Genomic DNA, 26654 nt, shown 5'->3' with positions numbered 1-26654 from the left:
TCCTTCCAAACCAAGGGCATGCAAAAGGATACTATTTCCCCTCATAGCTGGCATATTATTACCATCAATTACCATTAAATATGTTACAAATCCCTCCTTCCCTCTTTTCCAAGGTATAGGTGGTTCACCTTTTATTTGTATACATTTTAAAGGTGGTTCTAACTGCATCTTGATGCTTTACAAACTTCCCAAACAGGAAAAATAAATGGGTAAAATAAAGTTTCTGCCCTTGGTTATAATGTATATGTCCCCAAAAAATTCTTTAGAAGAACAATGAAAATCTTTGATTTGTGAAGAAAAGTCTGTTTGCTAATTGACAGTATAAAATGGCTGCTGCCTGTGCTTGAACGCATTAATTGAACAATATGCAATCAATATTTAAAATGGCAGGCAAAACAGGAACGAAGCTTGGAATGCCGAGCGTCTATCTCCATCAGAAGAAGAAGAGAAATTTCCAAGGCCCCTCCTATGAGGTGGGTGGCCTGCACTGCACTCCTACTAGGACAGTCCCACCAACCACCCGCAACAGGGAACACCCATGCAAAGCACTCACTGAGCAGGACTTCCGATGGCCGGCAAAATGATAGACATGAAGCTCTGGAGAGACAGCGCACAAGTTCCAGCACACTCAGTTTCACCACAGCAGCACGATTCGAGCTGTGTCCTCCAGTGCGTGCCTCATATCCTGTCCTTAGTCACCACAAAATTGTTATAATTGGAATGAAATAACACAGGCGACACCAGGTGAGGGAATCAGGAGCGGCTTTAATGCATGTCTCTGTTCCAGCCTAGTAAAACATAAACCCCCCAATAAACATAATCAACAGCTACCACCCAAATGCTCAGCTAACAACATTCTAGGCATGAGCTCCGACGACCCATGGGAACCCAGGGAAGAAAGGAGGAGGGGGAAAGGAGGGAGAAGGAAGGAAAGGAAGAAAAGGTGAAGGAGAATATTGTAAAGCATATGCATTAAAACATTACACTGACTTATGGCAGTGTTGAACCCAGTCTTTGGTACATTCTCCTAGAATGATTAAGTTCTCCTTGAATTTGGGATGAGACACTGACTAGCATGAAACAAAGGTTGTGCTGTGGAGAGACGCGCCTCTCCGACACCTAATGTTGCTTTGACAGGCTGAGGGAGCGCCAAGGAGAGACACTGCTCTTCGACTCTGAATGCTGCTTTGACAGGTTTAATGCTCGCTGAGAAGAGACGCCGCTCTCAGCCTCAGAACACTGACTTGCTCAGCTGAGGGTGTGTCGAGGATAGACGCAGCTCCCAGAATCAGTATATGATAGATAACGGCCAAACTCCTCCCAAAATAGGAACTAGAGGAGGATGACAACAAGGAGACACCAATCATCACAGATACCAAATTGAAGTGTACAGAGAAACGCTCGCGCAGCTGACTTCACCAGCATTCTTACTACAAGGGATGTTAGACAGTCCCAGTAATTCAGCAGCCATCTTGTAACACCTAACTCATACCTGTAGTTCTATATGGTTTCCAGTGATTAATCACTCGATGTGTAGTTGTTACCCTGTAATTGAAGCAACATTAGTCTTATTCCTGACACCATCCCAAAGGTGGAGGTCCCTTACATGATGGACTAAGGGGTTATCAATCCATTTCATAGTAGGAGGCTTATCTTCTCAAGAGCACATTGACTTATCTATTTGAATAGAAAGCTTGTTCGCCTCGCCTTCCACATTTCAAGAGTCTTGAACCAAATAACTGACAGCCTACACCGTCCACTCACTCCATAAGTAGGAACTGAACAGGCAGTACAGGACCACCTGTCCTATCAAGTTTCTTATAAAATAGCAGAGAAAGCCCTGGCACTATGTTCTCCTTGCAACCAAGTCGGAACCTGCCATGAGAGATTTTGACAATGTACTTCCTCTACATCGGAATAATACTACCTAAAGGGACGCCTGACCAGATTCTTTCTGCCCACATTACTCCACAGGACTACCGCGACCAGGGGGCCCCGCTGCGGGAGCCACATTGTGAGAGCGCACCATCAGGTGCATAAAGCCCGCCACCGCCTCCCACAGCGCAGGATGCCTGACCAAATTCTTTCTGCCCGCATTACTCCACAGGACTACCGTGACCAGGGGGCCCCGCGGCAGGAGCCGCATTGTGAGAGCGTGCCATCTGGCGCATAAACCCCACCACCGCCTCCCGCAGCACGGGACGCCTGATCAGATTATTTCTGCCCGCTTTACTCCACAGGACTACCGTGACCAGGGGGCCCCGCTGCAGGAGCCACGCATAAAGCCCGCCCCCGCCTCCAGCAGCACGGGACGCCTGACCAGATTCTTTCTACCCACATTACTCCACAGGACTACCGCGACCAGGCGGCCCCGCGGCAGGAGCAGCGTTGTGAGAGCGCGCCATCCGGCGCATAAAGCCCGCCACCGCCCGCATTACTCCTCAGGACTACCGTGACCAGGGGCCCCGCGGCAGGAGCCGCATTGTGAGAGCGCGCAATCCGGCACATAAAGCCCGCCATCGCCGAGGACTGGAGAGGACTGGGCTGGCCCACCCTCTGACGACCATCACAAGAGAGTGGGTCCCAAACATCAGCCAGTAAAGGTACTGTCTTTTACTTCCAACAGTCTACAATATAATTTACAATGGCCAAACGTGCGAAACGCAAGGAGGCTCGCTCTTCGTTAGGGGGAGCGGGAGGTCTAGCGGGGACATTGGATGCCTTCTTGGCACGAGCAGAATCTGTTTTAATCCATGAAATCCAAAATCATGGAAAATAGACTTTTGCTGGGTTCTTTGGTGAATCATAAGTGGTCGTCACTGGGGGAGATAAGAGAAGCTAAATCACCTGTTAGTACCCATATAGAGCCAGTACATTTGCAAAATGAGACCGCCCCCAAGGATGACTGTGAGGGGGGCGGTTGGCGTTGTGACTGACGGAGTCAACATGCATACCCATGGAGATACTGTAGAAATGGGGAAGGCAATGCGGGTAGGAGATGATGTTACATAAGCCCAAGAGTCGTCCACACCCCCAGAGCTTTCATGTACTGGTTCTCTAATTCCCCCACTTTCTCCCGAAGTACTGGAGCAACAGGGTCCTAGGTTAAGAGAAATGGCGACAAGATCTAAGAAGCACTCAAGAACTAGCCCAAGAGGGAGAAGGGCGGGCCTGGGATCAATAATCAATAATGAACCACCAGCCAAACGACCGAGGAATGTTGTCCCACAAAGACCAAAGCAAAAGTTCAAGCAAGTCACCCTCAAATTTCCCGAAGAGGATCGTACGGACATGGAAATACTATCTAGGCCCCAGGGCTGTAGCATTGACTATTGGAGAAAACTAAAGTCATTGATGACAGTTCTTTTAGATCTCCTAATCTGTCAATTAAGGCTGGTTAAAGAGAAAATTGAAGCGCTTGTTCAGTTGAATAACTTAGGGGGGTGTTGTTGTAACCATCGCACAGCGACCGTAGCATTGGTGGATCAGGGAGCAGCGGGAGGGGTGGAACTAGGGATAAGGTCCCCAAACCTAGCACCCCCAACTGGGTTTGACCCTAAGTTGTCCCAAAGACCTGGGAGGTGTAGGGAAAAAGTAAATGACTTCTCTCAACCAAATATTGCAGGTGCCCGTCCTGAAACGCGATCTGAGCCGGTAAGGATTTTAACGTACAGGGAGTTAGGTCAAACTGCTGCAGAGTTGGTGAGTAGGCAGCATAACTCACCAAGGGGCCCTGAAACCCAGCCCCCAAGGGGAGGGGAAGCAAGGTTGTTGGTCCCTCACAGTGTAGAGCTGCCAGTTATAGATCTCCCACCACCATGTTGTCCATACACAGTGGTACTGACAGGTGTACCCGGGTGTGACAATACCCATGAGGAGACCGCCCCCCAGCTGATTAACAAAGTGGCGCACTGGATGTGCAAGTATGCTAGATTTTATATGAAAGAGCATCGGCATATCCTAATGGCGAGGCGAGTCGCCTGGATAGAGAAATCAAGGAAAGCCTACCCGGAAGCCTCTGTGTTATTGTCACATTTAGATGTGCAACACTGCCCAGGGTACCCTCTTGTGTTCAAACGGAGTATTTGCCTTGGAGTCCACCATTAAACTTTTGCCCCTGGGATACTTTTCTAGACCAAGGCCTAGTATAAACCATGTTGAATGCTATGCGGGAAAGGGTCAGGGACTTGATCGGGCCGCTGGGTTTGGGGTATCCTCTAATGCATTCGCTCCTCTTAGGGATTTGAATGACATCGATTGACTCCCACACAGGGAGGGTCAGGGGGGAGTCAGTAAGAGGCAATTGGTAAATCCCAGGATGGCAGAGAGGAGTCTGGAATCCATTATAGAGATAATAATGCCACCCCCAGCTGTGCCCAGTGAAGTGATTAATCGGGAGACAAATGTGGTGGAGGTATTTTCAAGCCCTCAGACTAGCAGTGAGGAGACATAAAGGTAATTTCATGGAACATAGCGGGTTTATCAAGTAAATTTGGTGACGAGCAGTGGCTCACCATTGTGAGAGAGTTCCATATAATATGTCTCCAGGAGACACGGGAGACAAGTAACAATTTTTTTATTGAAGGTTATAAATCCTTCTTTTCCCCGGCAGTTAGATCAGTATCTGGAAGAGCCAAGGGGGGCTTGATCATATTTATAGATGTGAGACTACAAGGCAAATGGAAGAATCTGGCCTGGGACTCAAAGGTCGCTCAGGCAGTAAAACTCACAAATAACTCCCTCAGGATAATCTTAATACATTTTTATAATGCTACATCAAATTCACAGGGCAGGGGCAGTCTCCTTGAATTAAACACATGGCTAGAAAAGACACGAGGGAGGGGGATGGCTCAATCCAAATTGATATTAGTAGGGGATTTTAATTTGTCATCTCTGCCCTCAACTGAAGGTGGCACAGGAGGACTGGCTATCTTGCCCATTAAGGAAAGGCCCTCATCTGGAGCATACCCAGATGGGAAGAGAACTCACTGGTATACTACACGCATTTCGATTAATTCACATGATTGATATGTTTTCCTATAAAAAGAATAGCTTGGTCCCCCCTACATATAAAGGGAGAGGTTGTCATTCATTCATTGATTTTATTTTCGTTACCCCCTTATTAAGGGGGGATATACTGAGATTTGACATTGAACATAGTGTCTACAGCGATCACAACCCACTTACCTTAGTGCTCGGGACACAGTCACAGCTACAAGTGTTGGATAAACAGACTGGGTGCATGGAAATTGTTGCTATAGACCAAGGCAGAAGGCTTAGATGGGCCCAGGTCGATACGGTCTCTTTTAATGCCTCCCTATTTGATAAAGGACAGCAGGAAATACTGAAGTGTTTAGATCTAGGGGTGGAGGGTGTGGACCTAATAGAGGCCTTTAAGAACATTGCACATTTAGTAGAAAACTTACTGAAGGCCCCCTTAAGGGGGCCCAGCGGGGCCGCACCAAGGTGGCTTGACAGTCAATGTTCGGGGACGCTGAGAAAACTGACAGGAGCAGTTAAACAGAAACCCAGGGATAGGGCGCTAGTGGCTGCTTGTCCCGTAAGCTACAAGTTAGCTGCCAAAAAACGAAAGAGGTATTTACAACGTGCTACTTGGGAAAAACTTACAGAGGCGGTAGAATCGAAGAATTCTGCTCGCTTCTGGAATGTAATCAATAATCCCTGTTTCTCTGATCCAAACAAGCCGGGGCTAAGTAACAACATCCTGCCAGATCAATGGCGAGAGAATTTCAGGGACTGGATAAACACCTTGCCATTCAGAACGAACAGTAAACCCTAAATATATCATTAGGTTGCACCCCTCTTGTCTTTACGTTGGAAGAAGTAACATCAGGAATAGAGGGTCTGACAAGGAACAAGGCTCCGGGGCCAGACGGGATCCCACCGGACCTTTTTAGGTCTAACACCGAGGTCTGGGCCCCTCTTTTAACAAGGGTACTGCACGCAGCAGTAAACACAAACATGCCAGACTCCTGGTCCTCTGCTATCATTGTGCCGATTTTTAAGAAGGGTAATATGGATAGCCCACAGTGTTACCGGCCAATATCGCTGATAGATGTTGCAGCCAAGGTTCTGGGGCGGGTGCTTTTAGATAGGCTGACGGATTGGGCAGAGGAGACACAAATTATCACAGACGTACAATACGGGTTCCGACCGGGAAAGTCCACCGTAGACCAGTGTTTTAATCTGTATCTCATCACTGCTAAATATACCATAGCGAAGGACGGGGCACTATATCTATCTTTTATGGACCTCACCGCGGCCTTTGATCACATGAATCGTAACAAGCTGTGGGCTTTAATGAGGGACCTTGGGGTAGATATAGCCATAATAAACATCCTCCACTCACTGCATTCCAACACGACAGCAGCTGTAAGATACACAATGGAGGGGGAAGTTACAGGGCATTTTAGTTGTTCTAGTGGGGTGAGACAAAGATGCATTTTAGCTCCATTCTTGTTCACCATTTACATTAACGGGCTCGATGCTACCTTGCGGAACATTGAGGCTGATATACCTAGAATAGGGGGCAGAAGAGTCCCGGTGCTGCTGTACGCAGACGATGCAGTGCTTTTGGCCCGCACCCCACATAGCTTACAGCTTATAAGAGACGGTTTTGTAAAATTCATGGATCAATTGGACATGTCCTCGAACCTAGCAAAATCATACGTGATGGAGATGGGAAAGAAGCCCAGCAAAAAATATAATCACACTATAGGCTCATACACCTTGGGTGAAGTCCCAGCCTTTGCCTATTTGGGTGTGTTTTTTGATAACCATCTGAATTTTAAACACCTTATAGAGGAAAAGTGCATGACTATGAACAGGTCCACGGGCTCAATTGAAAATTATGCCCGGAGGTTGGGGCACTGGACCCCGGGTGTGATTTTAAAATTGTATAAATCAGTTTGCTGTGCTAAAGTCCTGTATGGTAGTGAAGTGTGGGGATTCGTTAAACCGACTACCATGCAAAGGGAAGAGAACAAATATCTAAGGCGGATGTTGAAAGTCCCACATAGCACGCCAGCATACTGTACACATGAGGAGCTGGCTGTTAGGTATATTTCAGATAGCATGGGAGTGAAGCCCTTAGTATGTTGGCTGAAGATCTGGATCAATGAAGAGGTGGGCCTGACAAGGTTGGTAGTTTGGGATTGTCTCTCTCTGGAGCATGCGCGGAAAATCCCATGGTTGAAATACGTTAGGGATTCCTTTGTCAACCTAGGGCGCACAGATTTATTTGACGAACCGGAGACAATTAAATCAAAAGATATAAGCGATATTAAAACTCTGCAGCGCGAAACTGTTGAACTGGGGAAACACTCGGTGAGAGATTATATTTTAGTTAAAACGGCCCCGGGCATAGAACCTTACCTAACATTAATGACTAATGCCCATGATCGTTTTTTAGTAACCCGTTTTAGACTGAATCACATCCATCATTTATTGGCAGTTCCGGCAGGTTTTATTATTAACTCAGAAGAGAGAGGGCCCTGCGGCTGCGACATGAAGTCTCCGCAGGACACATTTCATCTAATTTTACTCTGCCCATACTATGCCTACCCCAGGAACCTGTTTCTGAAAGACCTGTTAAGACAAGCTAGATTCAGGCAGGCTCGGGTAGCTTTGCTATTTTTAAAAATGTCAACTGATTTTTTTACCCTTTATTGTGTGACAAATGTTTTAAGAGCCACTTTAAAATTACGAGTAACAACGGGGGATTGAGTATCAATGAGTTGTTTTTTGTTTGTTTTTTATCCCATTTTAGCTAACTGTATTCCTGTGAATCTTTTTAATGACTGTTATTTATATGCTTTTATGGTTTGTCTATCAAATCGAATAAAGTTGTTTATTATTATTATTACTACTTAAATCCGGCGATAGCAACACTTCACTACACTGACATAGCAACCCATAATCATTATGACATTATTGCAAACAATAATGGGTTAGAATGTGGGTTAGGGTTTGGGTTAAAGTAGGCATTTGATTTGTGGTTTGTTTTTAGCCCTTCACTTGCTTTGTGGACATCAACATGGAAATGCCAAAACCAAAGTGTCTGGAAGATACCTTCCAGGTGTTTTTTTTTCTGGTCATCAGCGGCAGTAGAAATAATACATGGAATTATTTTGCAGCTATGATGCGTTAATTAAATACCTTGTTCTGGCTTTATAAATCTATGCACTTTTAAAGACTACCATGAGACTGAGGCTTTAACGTATTCTCCTGCCTCGTGCAGAAGCCTTACAAAGGGACACATTAACATGTTTTCACGAAAACGGCATTTCTGATCACTTTTCTTCTCCATGATGTCTTTAAAAGCACCTGACCGTTTGCTGTATTGAATTGCACACCACTTTCCAACACCACTTTCCAACAATACGAGGTTATGCTCAAAATACATCTTCCCTTTGTCTTTAAGGTGGTGTAAGAATTTTAGAACAATGAGTGTATTTCTAGCTCTTTTTAAAACTGCACTTTGCTAAGAAGGTGCTGCATAGTATCAGTGTTGGATCTCTGATTGTATATTGACAGTGCAAGCGAGATGTGTTCCTGTGACCAGAAATGTGTTATTTAGTGTGGCACAGATGAATGCACGTCTGCATTCAAGACCTTATTTGACATATGGAAAACCACCTGCATTTCTCTCAATTGCAAGAGCGAAATCTCTTCATTGAATTCCCCTGCACATTCCACCCAAGACAATGCACTATATGAAGCATTTACAAGGCAGATTCCTGTTGTTGACATTTGAAGGCCAGCTAGGGAGCATTTCCCACATGATGCATATTTTGGCACATGAAGAAGGCTGCCCAGTGGTGCTATTTTCTTTTTCTCCCTTTGTTATGGTTGGTGAATTGGCACACAAGCATCACCAGGGCAAAAATATTTTAACAAATCTTATAATAGATACTTTTACAGGGAATAGCTGGAACTATTGCATACAAGTGTATTGATGAACGAGTGCACCATATTGTCCATTTTCATATTATGGCAAATCAGTACAGCAATTTTAAAATCTTTTCATTGCCGTAAGTGATGCGACCCACCATCCTGCTAAAGGTCCTGAAGCCAAAGTTTTGTTTCGCCATTAGCCCAGGGCCACATTGGTGCCTTGTCCCTTTCGTTTCAGACCTGTTTTGATCCCAGCACTGGTGCTTCAATTTCGTTCCTAGGTGGAGTATAGTTTTCTGAACTGCTCACCCACACCTTTTAACTTGACGCAGGGCAGGCAATATGTGGGCATCTGCTCTGCTAAGTATAGAAGCATTAGGGTTGAAAAGTACCATCACTATACACAGCATGATGTTGGCAGAAGATCAATATCTTATTTCCAGCTGGACCAATGCCAGACATGTCTGGGAGCCCTGATATTTGAGGCTCAAGCCCCACTTTTGACAGTCAGAGTAGTCCAAAATGCTGAAAATAGGACTAATGCTGCAACCAGCCCTTTGACGTGATGGTCAAATACTGTGGGCCACACTTAGAAAAGGCTTGATGCATAAAGGTAAAGGCGTTAGAAAGGATACTTTCCTGATTGGGAGCCATTGCAAGTCTAGAAGATGTTGGAAAATATGCTCCTATTTTGGAATTCCCAAAATGCAACCAATAGATCTAATAAGATCAAGGTGGCACCTTTGCCTGTATCTTGAGTGTTCTTAGTTATCTTAGTAACCTCCAAAAGGCCTGTTTCTGTACAGTGCAGAAGCTGGATTGCGTGTAATGAAAAAATGTGTTGTCTTCCAGATAGGCTGCCACCTGGGAATCGACCAGCTTACCCATCATTTTAGAGGCAGAGGAGTGCAATGATATCTGGTGAAAATGTGAGAAGACAGATGGATTGAAAGTAGTTTTTTTAAAAAGAGGAACCACATTGAACTTTTTCCATAATCACTAGAGACTCCAGGGAGTTGTTGAAAAGTTGATGGAACACTGGAGCAATTACATCAACTAACGTCCTGAGAATAACTGGAGAACAAGGACCACTCAGTAACCCCAATTTGAATTGCTTGAGGACTTATTTATTTATTTTTTTCTAAAGAAATAGGTCCGCATTTGTACAAAACAAATGAATGTGAGATGACAGACATGATGCAATTATCAACGCACAAAGTGACTATAATATGTTCCAACTGGCTAGGATCGTACTTGACAAGAGACCAAGCGGGTATAGTGGTGCACAGGAAGCCAATATCAGAAGTTGTAGTAGCTAGAGGTAATGAAAGGACTGGGAAGCCAGATTTAAAAAAATTTACTTAAAAAATGTGGATAGATTTTCACATAAGTCTGCTGAAGCTGGAATGGAGGGGCTGCCGGCCGTAGGACTAAGATAGCATGTAGTGATTCTGAAAATCTCACAAGAAGAGTTTGCCGCAGCTGCCAATTGAGGAGGATAAAAGGTGCTATTAAAGGTTAGTTGTAAGTCTACTAATATTTCTGTGAGCTCAGATGGCTTGTCTTTATTTCTGGCTCAGTCCCTGATGCTGCCCTTATGGCTTGATTTGAGAAGTATAACTTCTTGACCAACTAAATGAGATCAAAAAATGATCTGTCCATGTTAGGACTGTAGGTTTTTTGACTGAAAGCAACAGGTTGGAAAAAAATAAGGACAAGTGAGTGACTGGTTTGAGCAGGCATGGTGATCAAAGGTAGCAAATTAGGTGCATTACAAGATACTATTAGCGCCAGATTAGCTTTGCCAGATGCTTCGTCCATTTGCAGATTGAAGTCTCTAAGAGGTTCTAATATCTCAGTGCAACCTGGGAAATAGTTTATTCTCAGGAGGTGAGAAATTCTTAGTGGTAGTCGGGGGCTACAATAGTTTAGAATTCCAGAGAAGGAAATTTTGCAAGAGCGGGCAATACAGAATTACAAACTCTCTGTGTTATTTAGGTTATCTACTTTCAAAAGGGATCATTAGAAGTTACCACTTAAAATGTCCTGGTTTGGTTCGCAAAGTATCCTTGAGACCTTTATAATCCCTACCATCTACCTTTCACCATTTCTCAGTCCACTCCTCCTTTCTCCAGTTTCAAGCAAATTGGGCAAAGTCTTCTGGGGCCCCATTCTGTGCTGCTACATCCTGCACCACCTTAACTTTGTAACTACACCAGCTTCACCTTCCGCTCCATTTCATCTAACCCATCATCAATGGACAGGATTCTTACCATACCACTTACCCCTCGCTGCTACTCCCCTCTCCTCCATATTATTTGTTGTCCTAGTTGCACCATCCTGTTTGGCCTCTGTTCCTCCTACCTCCTTTCGCCTGTTCTCCTTATAATTGTTTCTGCTTCACATCTTCTCACTGTTCCTGTAGGGCATTGTCTCTCCAGTTCTCTTCACAGTCCTGTAGTCTTCTAGCTGCAACTGCCACTGCTATTTGGAGGTGCATTCAGGGATGTTCAAGGCAAGCGCATCCCTCCACTTGGTCTATGTGGAGTTTCTACAACTGTGCATACTTGAGAGAGGTCAACAGCTGGGAACCTCCTACACTGGGACATCTTTTCTGCTATGGGCTTCAACTGTGCCAGTGTAGTGGAGACAATACTGTGGGTGTAGCAGCTCAAATGCCATCAATGTCACCCCATTGGGAGTATAAGTAATTTATGCCTCATAGGGACCCTCTAACAACACCTCTGAAGTCATTGTTCTCTATGTAGACAAAACAATCCCAATCATAATGTGATTACAGCACAGTGACTAAATCAAAACTGTGGGTTATCTGTTTTCTGAACCTATGGGCATATTAACAAGCCAGGATCTATCTTTGACATAATTCTTGTAACAAATATGTTTTTCCTATATATGTGTGTGTGGTCAAATAGACCAACACAACAAAATAACAACAGGTGAAAAACATTTTTGAAACAAATCTACTTTATCATAGAGGTATCAAGCATTAAAACAGCTTAAAATGAGTATACAAATTTCGAATGCAAAATAGGAAATCCATTAGCAAATTAAACAATGGGAATGAATGACCGTGAACGAATGGTGGTCATGAATATGAGCCTCACACATGGTATTACAGCATTAGCATTTTGGAACCCAATCAACTGTAGGTCTCCTCCATCTGGACAACAAAAATTTGCACAATTGATTTTTTCAAATCTTGAATGCACAGCCCATATTTAGAATAAAAAACTTAATTCTAATATTCATGTTCCAGTAACCATTACATAATAGTTTGAAGTTCTTCAAAAATAGTGATACACCAACTTTCATAAAAAAGTGCCTGTTCATGATAATATATGTAGCTCTATTCCTGGAAGGGGTGTGGCTTAGCAAGCCAAGATGGTGGACTCTCATAAATAGAGCTGCGTCCATATGTCTGAACATCCGTAAATAACCATGCCCATGGCCTGGCTTTGAGGGTGATGCACACTCCCTGACACCGCTGGACCTCGACACTAGGCATCCACCATGTTATGGGATACTTCCAAGATGTAGGAACAAGCTGACGGCAAAGAAGGATGTGGAGCTGCCCCAGAGATACTGCGTTGTGACAGGGGCATGGCTCCTGATGGGAGCAAAGGGTCGGCCTCAGTCTACGCTGTCCCAGGGCTCACACCACTCTACCTTGTTGCTGCTCTGCTACTCATTCCTTGGCCAACCAGCAAAGACAGGGACAGTGGTGGCCCGTACAGGTAAGCGGTGTTGGGGGGGGGTGGGAGGGTGAAAGTGACAAATTAAGGGATAGAGATTGTAAAATAAATAAATAAAACCACTTACCTTGCTCTCGCCGCATCGCCGAGTCAGCAATGCGGTGAGTGCAGGGTAAGTGGTTTTATTCATTCACGTATTTTACATTTCCTATCCTGTCGTATATCATGTTCACCCCCCACCCCACTGCCGCAACACCCTTACCTGCATGGGCAGCCACTGGGCGGGGAGATGGAGGTTGCCCGAGATGACAGTGCACCTCCGAGGCCCAGAGTGGACCAGGACTACGTAAATCTGCCGGCGACAGCCCAGAGGAGTACAGCACGAGATAGCCTGTGGGGACCCACAGCAAGGGTAAAGACACCACTGCCCCCATCAGGAGCCTTCCCTGTCTCCCACATCATCGGCACTCAAATTGGAGTGCTTGGGACATCATCTGGATCATGGAAGGTGGCTACTCCGACTTCAATGCCCACAAACATAGCAATGCCACCATAGAAGGCGTGTATCCACTTCTCTCAGTTGGCTAGGTGGGACAAGCATTGACAACCACCCTGCCCTTACTTGGGGACCCAGGGGGTTTCCAAGAGCAAGTATCCCTCATGGACACCATCACCCACAGCAATGCAGCGAGTTTGCCACCCCTAGGGGCTCCTTCTGTTGTATGACACCAGACTGAGACTTATTTCCCCCACATCTGGCACATATTGAGGAGGCACATATCTCCCACTTGGAGATGCTACCCTTCCACCTTCAGGGCTAATTACTGTGCTGCTCGCTGCACTGCTATGCCACTACTCGACCACTCCAACATGGGTAGGCTGTGATCAGCGACTCCCACATAGGCACCCACAATGCTGGACCCCCTTCCACTTTCCGTGCCACACCTCTCCTTTCAAAATCAGACATATCCGCAACAGAGCTGAGCTTCCTGCGTGACAACCAGCACAGGCTCTCGGACAAGGTTGCGGATGGGGAAAACACTAACCACCCTACAACCACTAGCCACTGATAACCAACGTGCTGTCCTGGAGCTCCAAGTACGCCAACTTGAGGGAAGGGCAGAGGAGGCTTAGGGCACTCATGCCGAAGCAGCACCCAGATCCTGGGCCTACCAGATGGATTCAAGAGCCATAATCCCTTGTCTTACGTGGAAACCTGGTTCAAGTAATTTTTTCCTGTGTTTTACCCTATCCCTTTCTGTTTGGAGAGGGCCCATTAAGTGTCATCCCACTGCCCTCTACCGGGTGCACCCCCCACCTGATGCTGACTATATCATTACATATTAAGTACCATGAGGCTATTCTTAGGGCCAATAGACTGACTCAACGCCTGAAGGCTGAGGACAAGGCTATTATGTTGTCTCAGGACTACACCCGAGCTGTTCAGCGGCAGTGCTCCTCCTTCCTAGAAGTCAAACATCGACTCTGACATCTGGAGTTCCAATACTCCTGGTTGTTCCCAGCCCACCTCAAAATCATGAAAAATGGAGACCATGCATTAACCAGAAGCCTCTTTTCCTAATATCTCCATTGCCTCCACACTAGCTAGCCCCTCACATATTTCTCTTGTTACAATTAGCTGTATGTATTTGCTCTCATGTAAAACCACATAAAAACAACCCCCCCAAAAAATGATGCACCTAATCACAGACTTAAATTGAACTTTTGTTTTTAGCTATTTTTCAGAAAAAGGCAACCTGTAAGTAAACTGTTCTTTCCATAGCTAAAGGGAACATAAATTGGCTGTTTGACACCACCATTCAAGCTTTTAGGCTAATACAGTAATACCCCTGTAGATAGTATTTCTAATGTGTTTTAGCAAATGTATTTGGATGGGATTAGTCTTTCTTCTGAACATATTGTTTTCAGATCATGTTTATATCTACAATATATGCATATACTGAAAAAAATACAGGTAAAGGTCAGTTATGTTTCAACAAACACAAAACTGAAAAAGCCCTAACATGCACTTGTTATGGTGTAGCACAATCACAGCTACGATTTGTGAAATCAGAAATATTATAATTTCAATCATTAAAAAAGGGGAAATATGTTTTCATTAAAAATGCACATATTGATCTAATATGGTCAATCAGCAAACACTTCACCAAAATTAAGAGAAGACTTCTACACTTGTCACAAAAAAAATAATTTCTATAGTATGTAGCTTTGTCCCTATGTTCAACTGAGCCCTCCTTGTAAATCAACCAAATCAGTAGGTTGCCCCCACATCCTCATGTGATTGCACTACTTCCTCCACTGAGAAGACAAACATTTTATGCATTCCGCCTCTCCAGTTAAGATCTAGTAAATACCCTGACACCCTCCACCCACTTTCTTATTGTCTCATATTCATTTGAAAAGGTTTCCAGTTTTATTTCTTAGCATGGCGTCTAATCAACTATTAGGCCAGGATTAATGTAGTGGCCACTAAACAGTGTATAATAAGTCTGGCTAACACTGTATGCTCTGCAAAAACGTTGTCCTTCCCTGATAAACCTAATAACAGCACTGCTGAATCCATTGAGAGAGCCAGTCTTGTGATGGCTCCTAATTATTGGAGTAAGCATGCCCAAAATGGTAGAATAGAATCTTTGAACAAGACCACAAAATATGTAAAAGAGCCCCTTACACACCACAGTCCCCCATCAGTTGTGCAGGCACCCAAACATCGCTCTAAGTCTATTTGGAGTCAGATTCCAACATGAAGTTAGTTTAAAGGGATGTTCCCTGTATTAGGTGCAATGAATCTTTTCACAGCTGTCTACCATTTCCTCTAAAGCTAGTTCACAACCCTAGTCTCTTTCCCATCAAGTTTCATAGTCAAGTCATTTCACTCTAGGTAGGCTTTTTAAGGCTATATATAATTTTGAGAAACCTTCACATGTACAGGTCTAAGCTAAAGTCTTTTCTACCAGTGTCACCTCTCTAATTGACTGGATGTGTCTATTTTCATTTGATGTTCAATATAGAGCTTGTGCCAATTTATAGTTAGCATTTGGATGGACTTGGAAGTGTTTTTTACAGTTCTCCTTGCTTCGTGATTCCCTTTTCTCCTAACAATCATCTAACTTCCATGAAGTCCTTCATGTGGGGTTGTTGAAATTGAGGGTCGAGTAGACCAAGTAGAAAGTCTGGGAGCCTGATTCACAAGAAGGCCTCCGCCCTTGTGGCAGAGGCCTGCAATCATTGGGGAGTCTCCGCACTCGGGGTAAAATCTCCACAATGAGGAGATTCTGCCCTAATTGCGGAGACTCCCCCACAACTTCAGGCCTCTGCTGCAAGTGTGGAGGCCCTTGGTGAATCAGGCCCACAGTTGCTAGGTAAGAGCATTAGTGGGTTAGGGAATGTCATCACTTTCATACTCCAAGTGAGAGTATTGTAGTAACCCAGGAGCACTCTCACAGCTGGGACTGCCTTTATCAGCCGTCCCGTAACATGATGGAACCAAAAATAGATGATCCAAGGGAGTTGGCATATAGCCTCCTTTGAACAACAGTCAAGGTATCATCTTGTTAGTGTTCAGTCAGTCAAGACCCGGCCTAATTTGGGGAGTTGTAAAGTAAGAGAAGAGGAGAAATCTAACAAGCCCAGTCTTCCCTCCAAGGGTTTGGTATAAGTTGGAGAGCTGTAAAGTAATAGGCGAAATCTAGCAAGCCAAGTTCCCCCTCAAGGGGTTTGCTTAAGATTGTCTTACCAAATATAGGGGGCTTATTAGCCCAGAATAATGTAAGCAGACATTTCCAAACATCTTTCATGACATGCCTTGGAAGCTTAGCAGCAATAGTTGGACCACATATGAAAATCTTGGCAGAAAAGTAATGTATTTCAAGTTTATTCTACTGGACTGGGAGAGCCAAGGCAACCCCACCTAGACAGTTCTTTCAACAAAATGAATAGTAATGATGGAATGTTACAGTAATATAGTCTCTTGTTTTTTCTGGGACTCTGAACTTATAAATAGGGGTGCAATCCTATGTGCATCAGAAACAAATTCTTGTTATGTGGTTATCTAGTAAGGGGCCGATTCCGATCCGGGTCGGAAAGCACTCTGACCGAGTCGGATCCGGTGTGTTTTCCGACCGAGCCGGACCCCTACAGTCTGACCGAGCGAGTACGATGCGCATGTATGCTGTCGGACTCGGTTCGGTTGGACTCCCATAGAAGTCAATGGGAGCTGGTCGTACAGCACTGACTGAATGGGTACGTCTCGAACAAGTGCGCCCCCTACAGTGGGTACGCGTCGGTGTCATCCGCATTGTACAGGCTTGCATCGTACTTGCTCGCTCGTACAGCTGTACGAGTCAGCCGGAAAACACGCATACGGCTCGTAGTTTTTCCGGCCGGATCGTGTTCGGTGCCCTTCCGACCCGGATCGGAATCGGCCCCTAAGTGTGTTTTTTTTTTTACCAACATACCACAAGATTTAGAATAGTTAGTCTTAAACCTGGCACACGTGAAAACGTCTCTAGTTCATAGACTAATGTCAGCAAAGATGTGACTGGGTCGGTCATACAGCAGACCATGTCTTTTGCAAAGAGATCCAGTTTATGAGTTCTCTTCCTTGTACTTGGACCTTAAATTGCCTGATTGGATTTCTTTCCTTTCCTGGTCAAATTCATCTTATTGGAGATTTTTATATTATATTCTTACTTTTCCATGAGGCGTAATTGTTGGTCTTTTGCCATTTCAGATGGAAGAGCTGGCTGTTCATCAAAGGTTTGAACTAATTGAAGGTATGCCTTTTACAGCTGATTTCACGTTTCTCTTTACAATACTGTTTTGATGATTCTCATTTACCTGCAAAAGATGTTTGATAGAAGAGTTATTTTAGATGCAGATTTAATTAAGTAATATTTGTATTAGCTACTTTAAATTCATTTATGATATCATAAGGGAATAAAAATACATTTGAATATGCATGCATTCTGTTACCCAATTTACATCCAGATGAATGGTTCATAAGTATGTGGTGAGAGCCTCAGGCCCTCATTGAGGTTTTGCCGAAATATACTGAATTGCAGGTCTTATATACATACAACAATATTTAGTTTAACCCCTTGAATGCCCATGACGAGCTGGACTTGTCATGGCACACAGTTCTCGTGTGCCCATGACAAGTCCAGCTCGTCATGAGGCATCCCCCGGGAAATCCCTCTGGTGCGCGCACCAGAGGGATTCCCTTTAATTCAAAATAGCCTCGGGAGCTGGGGAAGAGCTTCCCCAGCTCCCGAGGCCCCCCCTGCTTTCCCTGTTATGACGATCGGCGCGCATGTCGCGCCGACGTCATTACATCGACCCTGCATTAGCCCCCAATCTGCCCCCCAGGGGGGGCAAAAAGCCCACTTGACACCAGGGAATTTTTTATAAAGTAAAAATAGGGGTGGGGGCTGCCCAAAATGGGCCTGCCCATGCCCCCACCCCACCCCCCAATTATTACAGTCTTTCTGCCCCCCCTGGGGTGCAGATGGGGCATTGGCCCCTAATCTGCCCCTTCGGGGGGGCAGAAAGCCCACTAAACACCATGGATTAGTTTTTAGTTTTTTTTAGGGTTGGGGCTGCCTGAAACGGGCATGCCAATGCCCCCACCCACCCGCCATCATTACAGCCTTTCTACCCCCCTGGGTGGCAGAAGGGGCATTGGCCCCTAATCTGCCCCTTCAGGGAGCGGAAAGTCCACTAGACACCAGGGATTCTTTTAGAAAGTAAAAATAAGGGTGGAAGCTGCCCAAAACAGGCATGCCTATGCCCCCACCCCCGCAATCATTACAGTCTTTCTGCCCCCTCTGGGAGGCAGATGGGGCATTGGCCCCCAATCTGCCCCTTCGGGGGGACAGAAAGCCCACTAAACACCAGGGATTTGTTTTTAGAAGGTTTTTTTAGGGTGGAGGCTGCCCGAAATGGGCACGCCAATGCCCCAACCCACCCGCCACCATTACAGCCTTTCTGCCCCCCCGGGGGGCAGATGGGGATTGGCCCCTAATATGCCCCTTCAGGGGGGCGGAAAGCCCACTTGACGCCAGGTTTTTTTTTCGCGCAATTTTATTTAGGGTGGTGGATTTTATTTAGGGTGGTGGCTGCCCGAAACGGGCTTGCCAATGCCCCCACCCCCACCGCCATTACAGCCTTTCTACCTCCCGGGGGGCATATGGGGCAGCAAACCCGCTAAATGCCAGGGATTTTATTTTGCAAAATTTGTTTTAGGGTGGGGGCTGCCCAAAAAGGGCATGCCAATGCCGCCAACCCCCCACCACCAGTACAGCCTTTCTACCGCCCCCGGGTCAGATGGGGACAGTAGCACCCAATCTGCTCACGTGGAGAGCAGAAAGCCCACTTGACGTGTGGGATTTTTTTGCGCATTTTTTTTTAGGGTGGGGGCTGCCCAAAATGGGCACCCAAATGCCCCCACCCCCTGCCACCATTACAGCCTTTTACCCCCCCAGGGGGCAGATGGGGGCAGTAGCCCCCAATCTGCCCCCCCAGAAAGCCCACTATCCACCAGGGATTTTTTTTGCGCAATTGTTTTTAGGGTGTGGCTGCCCGAAACGTGCACGCCAATGTCCCCACCTTCCCCCCCACACAAATGACAGTCTTTCTGCTCCCCAGGAGGCAGATGGGAGCAGTAGCCCCCAATCTGGCCCCCCCTGGGGGGCGCAGAAAGCCCACTAGAAACCATGGTTTTTTTTGTTTTATAAATGTAGGGGTAGGGGCTCCTCAAAATGGGCATGACAATACCCCCACCCCCCCCCCCCCCCCCCGAGAAATTCCAGTCTTTCTGCCCCCCTCGGGAGGGCAGATGGTGGCAGTGGCCCCTGATCTGGCAGAAAGCCCACTAGGCACCAGCGAGTACGCAGGCTTACCAATGCCCCCACCCCCACAAAAAATAGCCACAGTCTTCTGCCCATTTAGGGGCATATCGGGATGAAACTCCCTTCCCCGATTCCCCCCCAGGGCGGCAGAAAGCCCATTGGTCTCCGACTTTTTTTTAGCAATGTGTCTACCTGTGGATTTTGGGCCCTAGCGCAGTTGGCATGTAGGGAAACCTAGCAAACCTGTACATTTTTTAAAACTAGACACCGAGGGGAATCCAGGATGGGGTGACTTGACTGGCTCTCACCAGGTTCTGTTACCCAGAATCCATTGCAAACCTATAAATGTGTCCAAAATAACACATTTTCCTCACATTTCTGTGGTGGAAAGTTCTGGAATCTGCGTGGGTCCCGCGTTCGCCAAATTCTTCAGAGAAAAATGATACCTCACTTGCGTGGGTAGGCCTAGTGCCTACGTCAGGCAAGGGCCCAAAACCTATTGAGGAGACATCAAAATTGCCTATCACACAACAACCTGGTTTTGCAAAGGGGGTCACTTGAGTTTTTGGCCCCGGGCTTGGCGGCCATCTAGGGAAACCTACCAAACCCACACATTTCTGAAAACTAGGCACCCGGGGGAGTCCAGGGATATATGGTTTCTGTGGATCCCCCAAAGTTACCTTACCCAGAATGCCCTGCAAACCTCAAATTTAGCTGAAAAAATCACTTTTTTCACATATTTTGGTGTGGGAAAGTTGTGGCATCACCGTGCTGACACAAATTTCCTACCACTCAGTGTTCCCCCAGGTCTCCCAATAAAAACGGTGCCTCACTCGTGTGGTAGGCCCAAGTACACGTAACAGGCAAGGGCCCGAAACGTATTGAGGCGACATCAAAATTGCCTATCTCAAAACGACCTGGTTTTGCAAGGGGGGTCACCTGGGTTTTTGGGCCGGTGCTCGGCAGCCACCAAGGGAAACCTACCAAACCCACACATTTCTGAAAAATAGACACCCGGGGGGCTCCAGGGAGGTATGACTTGCCTGGATCCCCCAACGTTTTCTTACCCAGAAAGCCCTGCAAACCTCAAATTTAGCCGAAAAATCACTTCTTTCACACATTTTCGTGTGGGAAAGTTGTGGCATCAAATGCTGCTGACAGGTGAAGTAGGATAAGAATGGCTTTTCCCCCCCCATCCAATTGCTTGTGAATCTCCTCTGTGGCCATATTCAGAGCAGACTCTGTGGAGTGGCGTGGTCTGAAGCCATGTTAGGTCTGGTCAAAGAGATTGTTGCCATCAAGGTAGTGGGTTAGATCCGTATTAACTGATTTTTCTAAATTTTTTGCTGCTATTGGTAAGCATGATATTGGATGGTAGCTTTTTACCCCCAGGGTGGGTTTCTTCAAGATAGGCCTGATGCACACCTTTTTCCAAGATTGGGGAAAGATCCTTGAACTACTCATCTTGTTTAGAAGCGGGGCTAGATGTAACAGATCCCAAACATCAATTTGACCAATTCTGCTATACAAACAATAATGAGACAAATAGTTGGGAAAAGGTACTGAGAAAATGCTTCTTTTGCTTGTAGCTTTAGGATTAAGAGAAGTGAAGTAAAATCAGCTGTTCTATAATGCCACAAATGTTTCTCCCTTTACCTCTATGAATTACGAAAAATTAAGAAATAACCATCAAACAAGATGCTGCTTGCCGAATTGCAATACAGATAAATAAATCAATTATATAAAATATATTAATGAGCAGCACTTTGGATATAGAGAAGGGGCCTAAAAATGTATGAGAGAATGCAAGGAGACTATTTAGTTTTAGGATCTTATTTATGTTGTACCACATTGACTTCCAGAAAAAAAATACATATTTATAGTTAAGCAGTGTAGGTAGGATATTGCCTTCCACCCAACAGCAAAGCTTTCATAATTTTGTTGTCAGAATTCAGCAATGTAATGAATTAACCAGTGTAACAGTGATCATTATGAACAAAAATAAGGAATGGGTAATAGGTAATGTTAGTTTGAGTAGTTCGAGCCATATTTAATTAAATCGTGTAATATATTAAAAAAAAATCTCAGTGTTGTATTTAAGTGCATATACAAGGTTGTGGGTCTCTTAGTCATAACCACATTGGAGAAAAATAGTTACTCCAAGTAATGCCATAAAATATCATTGTGAATTCGTTCTTGAGTTGTCAATATCTAAACCTGAATTTGTAGCATTCAAGAAAGCTGTTTTAAGTATAATAGAGCCACTGTAGAGAATGTCAATTTAAATAAAATTAAGTTTGTAAAACAGTAAAAGGAATCATATAACTTCCCTCATAAACCTGAAATCCTAATGTAATGCATTGGGACCTGGAGCTTGAGTTTTCTTTAACAAGTGAATGGCTATCTTTTTAAAATCTCTTTCAAATCTTAGGGCCTGATTTAGATCTTGGCGGATGGGCTACTCCGTTACAAAGGTGACGAATATCCCATCTGCCGAAATAGAAATCCCATAGGATATAATGGGATTTAAGTTTCGGCGGACAGGATATCTTGTAACCCGTCCATCAAATCTAAATCAGGCCTTTAGTTTTCAGTAGAGTGCCAAACAAATTTAGGAAGAAATAATCTCATCATTCTAAATTTTTTGTAATATTCTTTAAACAAACTTGATATCTCATCAAATACAAAGAGAGGTCGATCATCATCCATCAAATTCTTAAACACTTTACATTTAACCCTCAAGTAATTGGCCAATAGTTTGCCTTCCTTTTATGTCCGCCATAAACCATTTAATTAACTCACAAAAGAGTACTGAAAACATTGAGTGGAAAGTTTATTTTTTTCATCTTTTGAATAACAAGGTTTCAAAGCATTCCTAAAGACCACGTACAGTATAAGTGAGTGATTTAGGATGATCAAGAAGATGGTTATAAGCTGTATTAGATGCTAGTTCTCTTTAGCTATATAGGAGATTTTAATATTCTTAGGATAGTCTAGAATGGATCTCAGTTTTTACATATGTGTGAAGAATTGTTATCAGAAAAATTTCATCAATAAAGAAAACTATTTCACTATTGAACATATTTTTCCAATGTCCCTAATAAAGTGACAGTAAAGGATGAATGATGCAAGAGGACGATAGGATTCTAACATATTGCCAGAATGGGTATAATCAGTTTATGTAACAGAACCATGCACATATGATCAAAATGAGACTTTGCATGGTTCAGGGTAATACAATCTCAAGGAATAAGAGTGAGATCTAGCAGCTACAGAATGACCTAATAATTTTATGCATATTCCTAGTGTAAATGTAGATTTATATTTTCTAGATACAAAAGGTTGATGCCATGAAACATATCTTCTGCTATAATAATAATATCCTTTGAATATTACTCACATTTATTTTAATACAATTCTTAAAAGAGGTATCACAAATGTTCACAAATGAAAACTGTACATTTTTAAGGGATCGTGCTCCTGTGATATGACTTATATGGTAGGAGTTTCATGACAAGGAGATGAATCCAGCATCATGAGACATGAATAATGAAAAGAAACCATTGCCCACTCAGTATTTCCTAAGATTTGGAGAGTCAAGTTCTTTACAATGTGTCTATTAGAAAAAAGCAGGAAAGCATTTAAATTAATAAGGTGAGTTAAACCTTTTATTCTCATGATTAAATTATTCAAATATTTTTAATTTCATGAAACAATGTTAAAAATGTTAAACAGACAATATAAATTAGAATAGAAAATTAATCTGTATGACATATACTTTACTGAATTATTGTGTGTGCTATTAATATTGCAGTAAATAACAATAGAAAATATAGAAAGAGTATCCCTACAATTAATAGGAAAAAAAAGGAGAAGGATCAAAATTGATTGTAGATGGAGGATAGCAGTTTAGGCAACACACCCCATAATTATAAAGAAAACAGAAAAATAAATACATTTTTTTGCTGACTCTGAAGACAGGGACCAGCAAAAGAACGGAACCAAGGATAGTAAATAAGCACTCTAAAATATTAGATTAGATTGTCATAAAATATGAAGTGTCTATTTCTTCCACTCTGCACATTTGTACATGTTCTCAAACTTTAGCTGCATCTTCAAAAGAATATATGTTAACATTGAGAATTATTTCGAGGTAATATGAATGAAAAACATTTTATCTTAGATGTAACTTCTACAGAGAATGTGTCATAGCCAGGAAATATTTTTCAATCATAGCAAAGATCTGAAACACCTTAGTAAATTAACTGTGCCCTGGCCAGCATAGCTGTTTCTAATTTGTTGCCTCACTGACAAACCTTGGTCATTCCAGAATTGCACAATGGATGAAATCCACAGAAGACTTAGGGCCATATGTAGGTACCTAAATACCGGTTGGTAACGGCCGAAAATCGGTAAATATCCCGTTACCGACCGGTATTTAGGCAATTGGTGGCTGGATTTCAGGATTCGGTAATTTACCTAATCGGAATTTTAAGAAATCGGTAAAATACCGATTCGGTAAATTACCGAATCCTGAAATCCTATGTAGGGGGCACTGAAGTGAGTGCATTTTTGGTTTCTGGATTCGTTATTTACCACCAACTACAAGTTGATGGTAAATAACGAATACCTTTTAAAAAGCAATTTTGTGCTTTTTGAAAAGTGCCATGTGGCAGACATACATGCCCCTAGGGCATGTATGTGCACCACATGTGCACACATGCACGATTCAGGGGTGCAACAGGGTGTCAATGTGACACCCTGCCACCCATGAATATGCTCCCCCTATTACCGATTCGGTATTTACCGAATCGGTAATAGTGAATGGCTTCCCATTCATTCCTATGGGCCTCCAGGCCCATAGGAATGAATTGGAAGGGATGCATTATTACCGATTCGGTAAATACCGAATCAGTAATACCGAATATTACCGATTCGCTAATAATTACCGAATGTTTACCTACATTCTATTTACCGATTCATAAATACCGAATCGGTGAAATTCGGTATTTATGAATCGGTATATAGAAATTATCTACATATGGCCCTTAGATCCTGATTTATATTTCTGAAGGATGTTCCGTTGTTCTGCCATGGGGATGGAGTAAATTGCTCCATCTCCATGATGGAGGGGCCACCTGCCAAATCTATAAATTACCGGCAAGCAGGCGGTCATTTATAGTGCATTGGCAGGGACCATTGTCACAGCAGTTCCTGTCAGTGCATATCACTGTTTGTTGTAGAGCTGCATCAGCATGATACAACCCTGCACCAACCAGTTTTCACTTTCAAAAAGAAAATCCTGAAACAGGATTTTCTTTTTGAAAATCCTGAAACAGATTTTTCTTTTTGAAGACAAAAAAGTAATGCTGTTCTCCCATGGTGGGGGGGGGGGGAGCATCATTGGCCTTTTAATGTCCCTCATACCGGGGTTTGCCTGACGGTGATGGACAGTAAAAAAATGGCTTCATGGCCGCCTATCCTGACTGAATAGAGTAAGGGCCGTGGGAGAAGTTTGGATATGGCAGTGAAAGGGTAGTTACTGCCGTAGCCAAACTTTAGGTATGCATGCAATTCCACAGTACATTTGTGGAGTGTGTACTCCATCTCCATTGTGACGGAGTATGCATACTGCCAACATATAACTCAGACCCTTAATCAGTGACAACAGCATTGATGACATCAAAAGTGACAACAATAATTACATTGCTTATGACATCACCATTGATATGATTGTTTGAGCCATGAATTGTGTCATTCCCTTGAATTGCCTATGACATCAGTTAACAAAATAAGAGACATCATTGATGACATCACTCATTAGTTTATCAGCGACCTTAATGATGGTATTCAGTGTGTCTAATAAAGCAATTGCTTGACTCGGGCGTGGTTTTTGAAAAAGGCATTTAATGATAGAGGGAGTAGGTCTTGCAGATCCGCAATAATCAAGGGTTTGGACTCAATGGATCCCTTTTTAAATTGTAATGTGAATACATTTTTGATACGGTACGAACAGATAAATAATGAAAATGGACATAAAATTCACCGTGCCATTGATTGAGTAGTGTTTGCATGTAGCAAAAAATGTTACGTCCCTCCGTTCTGAACTCATAAGAAGTGGTAGCAGGATTTGCGTTGTTGACTCCAATATTGGGACTGAAATAAGTGGTGATAGAAGTTCTGTTTTTCGACAAATATAAAATGGTCTTGTATTTTGGATTTAATACGTTAGGTAGGGTTCTTAAATACGTTTTAAAAGGATTCTTTGGCTAGTGTTTATTTAGAAAGTCAGTAGCACTGTATATTTTCTTATGAAATCTCCTTTTAATAATCTTTTTATTAAATCTTTTGCTAAAACAAAATGTTTTAAAATATAGAGGGTATAAGAATTTTCGATATTTTATGGTTTTTATTAACTTAAACAATAAAGACATTCATTCACTCAATTGCTTGTAAATATATACATAAAAAACAGTGGTTTATGGTTCAAGCAGTCATGTCAATAGTGATGTCATGACAGTCAATTTATGTTTCTTTTATAATGTCATCATAGCTGTTTTTTGATGCCATTCGCAACGTGATTTAATAAATTGGACACTGAACCATATGTCAGTTTTTAACTATGATTTTTATTTCAGCTAATGTTAAACATTTTAACAGAGGTTTGAACTCAATATAGGGATTAACATGTAAATCTTTTAACATACTTTTAAAAATCAGCAATTTCCTACCTGATTGACAATATAGTTTTTTCTTTTAGTAAACTTCAACCAAAATTTGCTATTTTACTGCCTCACTTTTCTTTACTCGCCTCCAAGTCTTGAATTCTCTGCATTTGCTCTTGAGTGTGTACCTGAGCTGATATTCAAGCTCTATCCCAAATCCCTGTTTGTGGCCCTGAATGCTGATATGGGTGCGTGGAATGTGTGCATAAACCTGGACCTGCATTGGGTGTCCTCCACCATACTCTAATTTTGTTTCCATTGTATCCCCCCAAAATCTCCGATTGTGGCCTTCAGTTCTGATATTGGTGGATGGGATATGCTCATATATCTGAACCTGCATTGGACACCCTCTGCCAAACTCTACATTTGCTGACATTGGAGTGCTACCCCAAATCCCTGATTGTGGGCCTGAGTGCTGATATGGGTGAGTA

This window comes from Triturus cristatus, chromosome 11, assembly GCF_964204655.1.
Source record: "Triturus cristatus chromosome 11, aTriCri1.1, whole genome shotgun sequence".
NCBI classification, from domain to species: Eukaryota; Metazoa; Chordata; class Amphibia; order Caudata; family Salamandridae; genus Triturus; species Triturus cristatus.
The sequence above is the reverse complement of the archived record's forward strand: the minus strand, read 5'-3'. Positions refer to the sequence as shown.